The 7,814-nt window shown below is 46.8% G+C and overlaps 1 protein-coding gene across 1 annotated transcript in view; it reads right to left on the reverse strand.

Annotated features, from left to right (window-relative positions):
- The window catches only part of ZBTB45 (zinc finger and BTB domain containing 45), a 295,414-nt gene extending 288,244 nt beyond the window's left edge, over positions 1–7,170 (reverse strand). The window contains exon 1 of the mRNA XM_069638990.1: positions 7,066–7,170. The gene's annotated coding sequence lies outside the window, so the exon portion shown is untranslated. The remainder of the gene's footprint in view (positions 1–7,065) is intronic.
- Positions 7,171–7,814: the final 644 nt, after the last annotated feature.

The following is a 7,814-nucleotide window of genomic DNA, read 5'->3' on the forward strand; positions in this document are numbered from 1 at the left end:
GTTATCACGCCCTGCTCGGGCAAACAGTTGAAGGCACAATTGCTCAGGGTATTCCTCCCTTAAGGTTAGCAGTCTGTTTAGATGCTGCATATGGCAGATGTCATTATTTCGGTAAGCACACCGTAGCCTGCTTGGTTTCAGGCTTTGCCTGGATTCTGAGGCGAGGGACCCCCTCGTGTACTGCTGGTTGCCACACCCTGCTAGGGTGAGCAGTTAAGGTGCACTTGCCCAGTGCTCTCTTTTGCTAAACATTATGTTTAAGTGATGAATGGAACACATTGGCGTGTTCAGAATTGTCAGTGGCCCGGATAGCTCGGTAAGTAGCAGCTTATAGAAGGGCCGGGGGTTTGGACCCCTGTGAGGGCGTAACCCCTCTTCTTTGGATATTTTATATGTCTATTTTATATAATTTATTAAGTACTTTAAAGAAAAGAGTGTGTGGAGGTTGTGGTAAAACAGACCCATGTGGGGGGTTGTACCTTCCTCTATAGACACTGGTGTTAACCTTCGTCTTTTAGTTAAACTTCTGTCGCCCTTTACCGTAGTTAGTTTCAGGACAACTCAGTCCTTCCTTAGGTCTTGCTTTCCCCGATATCAATTGCTCCACCCAACACCTGTGCTGATTAAGCTGCTATATTTTCTCCCATCATGAGGAAGAAACAGATGATGCGTTATGCCTCTGTTGAGGTCTGCAGGGCTGGAGGCTCTCTATAGTGGGGACGGGGTTTCCCTTACTATTTGTCCCATTGGACATTCTTTTTACTATTGAACTGTTGGTGGAGACAGGGTCAGCTCGAGGGTAACTGTTCAGTTTTGTTGCATGGCAAATTGAGCAACCGTGTTCTACTTGGAGAAAGTGTTTGGGAAACACTTGATGATATCAGATATACGAGTTGCCAAACAATAACTTTAGGGCGCTTGCCCCATGGGTTTTCCTCCCAAATCTTGGCCTGTGGTTCAACTAACCGTCTAACAGTGTGTTGCACTTTCTCCTCTGCTCGAGGAGTTCAGGCAGGCTGTTGTACCCTCAAGAGCGTTGCTTAATCTCTTTTGTTGTGTATATATATATAGACATATACATTTTCTACAGTGCACCGATTAGGGTGCTCGTTTTTTCTCATCCGTGCTGACCCTACTGATACAGGTTCCTAATTTTGGAGAGGTCTAAATAAGTATTTTATCCTGCTGAGATTGATAAGTGACCACTTCACGTCACACACCGTTCGTAATAGTGATATGCACCACTCATATACCTGAGGATTCGCAGTACTGTATAAGTACTGTTTGCTATGGACAATGTGCTTCATTTTTTCTTTTTTCCCTGATTCCCTTAGTGGCCAGTCAGCCTCACACGAATACAGAGACTCAGATCTCGGGTTGGAGGGGACAGTGGTCCCAGATTTCTTTCACAACCTGTATTTACGAGGCATTGATCATTTTTCCCTGAGATCTTTCCCCCTCATTCCCATGCTCGTCATCCTTGGGGGATATTGTATCATGATATACACCACGTGGAGTATCGCCCGATGGTTTTTCTGGTTTTTCTTTTACAGGAGTTCAGACTCAGGGCCAGTGCAGACTCGCACTAAGCATTTCCCTCCCGTCAGTTACTTTCCTTTGCGCTAATTCCTGGTATTTCAGCAGGTTAAGCGGAGCCTGTCCACGGTCAGGGGGTTGGTTAGAGTGTATTTATTTCTCTTAAGGGTGTTAAAAGCGGGGTTGTAATGTGGTCCTCAGGATAGCCTTCTTCTGGGTTGCAAGGTTTTTTTCCCTTGGTTAAGTGGGGGAGGGTTCTCCTCATTTGTGAAGGCTCAATATCCCTTGGTGAGATAGAGGGGTCTGGGAGTGATACTAATCTCCCTTCCAAGTTATTATGACCCTCTACCACAATGTGTTCCAGCGTCTCTACATTAACTGTCAGAAGGTGTCTGCCAGTACGATTCCCAGAGGGCTGGGATATTTATATTCAGTTAATGACTTGATTCTTCTAGTCACCTGCATGGCAGGTGGACCTTTGGGTTTTCACAAGAGTTTGTTTTTACAATAAGGTGCCAGCTCAGGGTGCTGTGAGCTTCAAGGCTCTCCAAATTGACTGAAATAGAGGTTAGACCTCTTCTGGTGTGCAGCTTCAGTTTAACTATTTAGTGATCGCTTCTTTGCAGTTTAGAGTTTTGCTAAGACTTGGAATTGGATGTCACTATGATGGTAGCGATTGGATGTAAGATACATTTTTCTCCTTGCCAGGTTTGGCCTCTTAAGGATCAGGTTTGTAAATATCTGCTTCTTGTCATGGTAGCAGAGTTCTTCTTCAAGTGTTCGGAAGGTCTGACGGTCTCCGGTTGGCGGTTTGACAGGTTTAGCTTCTCAGGTGGGGCCCCTCTCTTCCATTCTGCTTTGGCCTCCAGAGGACATCCCTCCTTAGTATACACATATGTCTGAAGACAATTGTGGGTTAAGTCTATGGCTTTTCAGCTCTGCTCAGGATGGGTCGTCCTGTTACAAATTTATAAAATGATTTTTACTCCCATTTTACCTTTTTGAAGATTTGTCTTTCCCTCTTGGTTCCCCAGTGTAGTTATGTGACATGCCCTGATCCTAATGCAATATCTTCCTTTAATGCATGGGATGGAACCTAAAAGACTTTCCCCCTTTGGGGTACTTTTTCTTTATCTCCAGGAGAGCTCTGTGCTTATTTTCTTTGGTTTGCTTTCTAGGATCCCAAAGATGATATTAATTTAAATGTTTTAAATGTTTGATTGGACAACAGAGGTGTTTTTTACAGAGGAGTTTTTGTCCTATCCTATTAGTAGGAAAACTTTGTTTAAGGGTTTTTTCCCCTCTTTAACCAGTTGGTTTTGGCGGCCTGTAAGGAACACTGGAATTGGCACAATTTCCTGTTTTCTTGCATTTGACGATGCCTTATAAGACAGTTTTCGGGCAAACTAGTCTTGGTCAATTCTCTTGCAGTCAGCTGATTGATTTAATGAAAGCATAAAAATGTTTTTTTCCTTTCCTATTATTTTATTATATTTTATTATATTGGCTCTATTGTATGGATCATGGTGTACTAATAAGATGCAAGGGCTTTGAACTTGCATAATATGAGCCTCCTGTCTTGTCATAGAATAGCTAATCCCCCACACTAACGTGAGATGGGGGTTTAGATTCTATTAAAGACAAGGAGGCGATTATTATCCCACCCACCCACCCTGGATATGATATGATATGACAATTGTGACACGCATGTACACAGGTGGTTCAAGAGAGAACATTCTTTGGTTTGTTGTTTTTCCCAACCACCCACCCTTCTTGTTTGTTGTTCTTACAGCCACGAGTTGAGGTTCTCATCAGGAGTGTGGCTCGCAGTTACAAGTTGTGGAGTGCGTGATTTTGGATGAGAAGTCCTATCCAGAAGAACTTCGGCATAGATTCAGGCTGCGAGAAGGTGGAGATCTCCAGTTTCGATGGATTCTTTCTCTGCGCTACGCAGTTCAACCGTTTCATTGGACTTCTGGTGCAAGACAGCTGCAGAAAGAGGGGTTGGGGTTAGAGTAATGGACATATACAGAAGAGGGTCCCTGCTCATTGGTCCCCTGCAGGGCATGACCTGTCCTCCATGATGGTTTGGGGAGTTCCCCATACATTGACATGGAACTCTATCTAGTTCTGTTGTGGAAACTTTTTTGTTTGTAAAAGTATTTTCTTTGCTGCTGTGGTTTCAGAGTAAAGATTGTAATGCATAATAATCGCCTCCTTGTCTTTAATAGAATCTAAACCCCCATCTCACGTTAGTGTGGGGGATTAGCTATTGCTGCTCAGCACACTCATTGTCCTGGCAGCAGGAAACCGTACCCTTTCTGAACGGGAGAGGTGTCCCGCTGCCAGGCAGGTGTGCAACGCCATGGAGCCAATCGCGCTTCAGCCTCCCCCCCATGTGTGCTGAGGGGCGTGGCTGAAGCCCGATTAGCTCAATGGCGTTGCACGCCATACTTTTCTGTTAGTTAGAGAGGGGAAAGAAGCCTTTCCCGAAACAGGCGATTCACGTTTTACTGTGTTTGTGCAGAAAAATGTATTTGCACAAATGCAGCAATACTTGAAAGCTGCTAGTTTCAAGAAAGGCTTCCCTCACCTTTCTGCCATACCTGCCTAACCTACGGGTTTATCCCAGAGACTCAGGGTTTTCACGCTCTTCTTCGGGTCTCCAGGGAAGAGCGTGGAGTCCCCAGGTTTTCCGCCACAGACCCAGTGTTTAAATAACAATACACATCTGCAGGCATTTCGTGTTCATTGTTAGCTGTGGCTCGTGTGATTAAAAGCAGCTGCCAGACACAATGCCCTGTGATTATCTGTCCATTCACATGGAAAACGGATGCCAGCGACAGACACAGCAAAGAGACTGAGACGTGACCTCATGCAGTTACCTAATCTATCCAGCTTGAACGACATCGAGTAAAAGGACTCAACGCACCAAAAAGAGGACAAGCGCGTTGAAATTAGAAGTGAAACACTGCAAGTGCAGTGACAAACAGCGCATACCCATTTAAAAAACAAAAATGTATTGGTCATTTTACGTACCAAATATACAAATGGAATTCACTTCAGGGAGACAAAATTAAGATCCAGGAACCCAATAAGGCCTTTTGCAGCTTCTATTCACATTACACCAGTTCGTTTGCCTCAGCAGTCATAGTGGTTCCAAAAATGTAACAAACTACGGCTGGAACTTATCAATAGGTAGATATGCCTTGCAGAGCAAGTGCCTGGCCTCCACCTTTGGAGGCTCCCACACATGGCTAGCTGTTTCAAAGAAGTCAGCGCTGTTGATGTGCTGCACCTGCTTGCAGCGTGAGTGTTTGTCGTGCGTTCTGCTTTTGCATGTGTGTAGTGTAAGGTTTCCAAAAGCAAAAAGGCACTCCAAAAATGGTAAATTCGTTTTTTGCGGGTACAGTTTCATTTAGTCAAGTTTTATGCACAAAGCCGATCACACAATCAATATAGTTTAAGGAAATGAAAGAATTAATTTAGTGCAACATAGGCAAATAACTTTCTTTTGGGGAGGCAGCGGAGTGGTGCATAGATTATAATAGAAATAGGGTTTCTAATGCGGCAAACATGTTTCTATGGCAGCTACAACCACTGAGTTTACCTTTTTGACATTTGGGTGGAGCCTTGTACAGTTTGGAGGAGTCTTGTGTGGCTATGGGCGGGGCTTAAATCTCAGGGTTTTTGATGTTCAAATGTAGGCAGGTATGCCCTCTGCCTAACAAAAATCAATGGACACATCAGCCCCCTCCCCACGGATGTGTGCAAACATTAAATGTTCTTTCACATCTGAGGGGAAGGGGCTGATGTGTACACTTGCTTCGTTAGGCATAGACGTGAGGAAAGCCGTTTCTGAAACTAGCAGTGCAAATTAGCTCATTGTGTACGAATGTATGCATGTGTGCAAGGTGTGTGTGAATGAATTGTCCGTCGGCAAAGCTTTATAAAAGATGGCTTGAATTGTGTACTTTTCAAGCCATCTTTCATAAACCTCGAAAAATGTCAAGGAATCCCCAGGTTCGCCGAGGGTTAAAGACGCCTCGGCGACCTGGGGAAACAAAGGGACAGTAACTGCCTCTGGTGACCCCTCGCGCGAGAGGTCACCAGAGGCAGTTACTATGACTTACAGAAGTGGCAGCCAGGCACAGCATCGCTGTGGTTGGCTGCCACTTCTGTCAGATCGCCTGACTTCATGGCAGGCGCATATCCCGTCGCGGCTGCCGCTGCGATGGGGTAATGCATCCCGCCAATGTTGCGTGTGGTGGGACGGGGGCCCCGGCAGGGCCCCGGCTCAGTCCCACTTTTTGGAGACTGCCGGGGCCCGGCCCTGGCAGGCCCCGGCCCACTAGAAGCCCTGTGTATGATGCTATTGTCACTTTGCATGCAGGATGGGGAGGAAAAAACTAAAGCCATACTCGTGTTGCTCAATATATTTCCATGACACTGTATACAGTGTATTGTTAGTTTACTATGGAAGTCTAGTTTATTATGTAATGCAGTTTGCTTCCAAGGCATTGCTATGAAGAAAGTATTATTTAAGCACAGGGAATGCTAAGCAAAACCTTAATATCTATGTCAACTAAACCTGGCTCAGTTGCTTAAATTGTCCACATCCTGGTGTCTGCATTTAACCAAAGCGTGTGATCCTGGGCAAATCATTTAATCGAACTGCAAATGAGACCATGTGGAATTGCGCGCACTGCATTTAGGGGAAAGTGGCAGGACTTTTTTCGTAGCTCGCCCCCCACTCTTGCAATGCTGTAGTCTCCCGAATGGGTGGGTGCCCATGAAGGCTCCAGTGGCCCAGCTATGCAGGGCACTGCCTAGGACCCGAGGGGATAAAGGGTACAATAAGTAACTAAATGCTACCTGGGAGATCAAATGGGCACACGTGCAGTGCAGTCCAGTGCAGGTCGTCTTACCCGAGTAGTTTTGTGGTCGGGGCTGCTGGCCATTCTTGGTGGTCACGGCGCACAGGACAGGCGCGTTCCCCTTGCCAGGGTCTCGCAGCGAAACTAAGGAGGCAAGCGACGTGTGCGAGTGCTAAGCAAAGATAAATTTAGCCGCCAACTCTGGGCCCACAGTGTTCCTCTAACCAGGGCACAAGTCCAGGGGGCATGTGAGAATGAATGGAGCCCCCCCCCAAGACTCCACCTTCCCCGTGCTATTTTGAGTCAAGCCACTGACCAACCAAACTATTTTTAGCGTTTTTCACGACTGACAAGTTGGACCGAAAAGAAACATTCAACGTGTTTGTGTACGTGCAACGCAGCCCACTATGGCCATTAGAGAAACATTGTACCTGCTCCACACGTGGCGGCGAACTGACAGTTAATTCTCTTTTCTTTCTGTCGACATTTGAAGTCTGCCTGATTTAACAATTCGGCCACGAGCCGTGCCGATTCGAAGCCAAATGTGTCCAAACTCGGCCCGAATACTTAAAAGTAGCCGAAATTAGGAACACTCGTGCTTTTGAATAACGAGTCCGAGCCCGATTCAAAGAACAGAACAAATTACACATACCAAATCCACGTGTGCGCAGGCGGCAGTGTCTTGTCCGGGGACAGGAGGCTGGCATAGATGTGCTGACGCAGCCGGTCAGCGCCGCTTCGTTACCGCCTTCTGAGTGCCAGCTGCCAATTCTGGAGATTTGAGATTGGCCTCCCGAGAGTCTTGCGATATCACTGGTCCGCACAAGTCAGTCGACACCCCTTCCTCTCCGCCCACCGCTCTCCTACATAAATAAACATTTGGCCTGGAAGCCGCATGGTTTCTTTTTCCCCTCACACGCATTTTACAAGTGGGCTGGACCTATGGGGGAAGTCGGAGACTATCAGACCGCAGCAGGGCGTGCGGGGGTCGCGTGGTGTAGTAAAATAAACTTCAGGAGGCAGGAGGCTGTGTGTTGTCCAAAAGGGCTTTATTGCAACAAACATAAATTTACCCTTATAGATGACACAAGCGGTGCTGCAACATCAGGTGCCAACGTGGCCAACAACATAAGGGGCTGTAATGGTATGGCAGAGTCTCTGGCAAGTCCTGCCGAATTCCCGTGCTCGGAGGAGCCGGGGAGACGCTCCGATCGCGTCCTCCGCTTGTCCCCGTAATGCGCGCGTAGCGCGCGGGGGCGGGGCTTGGTCGGGCGCGAGATCTCGCGAGAGCGGGCGCTCTCGCGATATCTCTACACACCTCCCTTTATCAAAAGGGAAGTAGGGTCACTGTAACACAAAGTCATTGAATCTTACCGGTCTTTTGTGCTCCCTTCTGGGCCT

This window comes from Ambystoma mexicanum, chromosome 1q (assembly GCF_040938575.1).
Source record: "Ambystoma mexicanum isolate Mex_15411 chromosome 1q, UKY_AmexF1_1, whole genome shotgun sequence".
Classification (NCBI taxonomy): Eukaryota; Metazoa; Chordata; class Amphibia; order Caudata; family Ambystomatidae; genus Ambystoma; species Ambystoma mexicanum.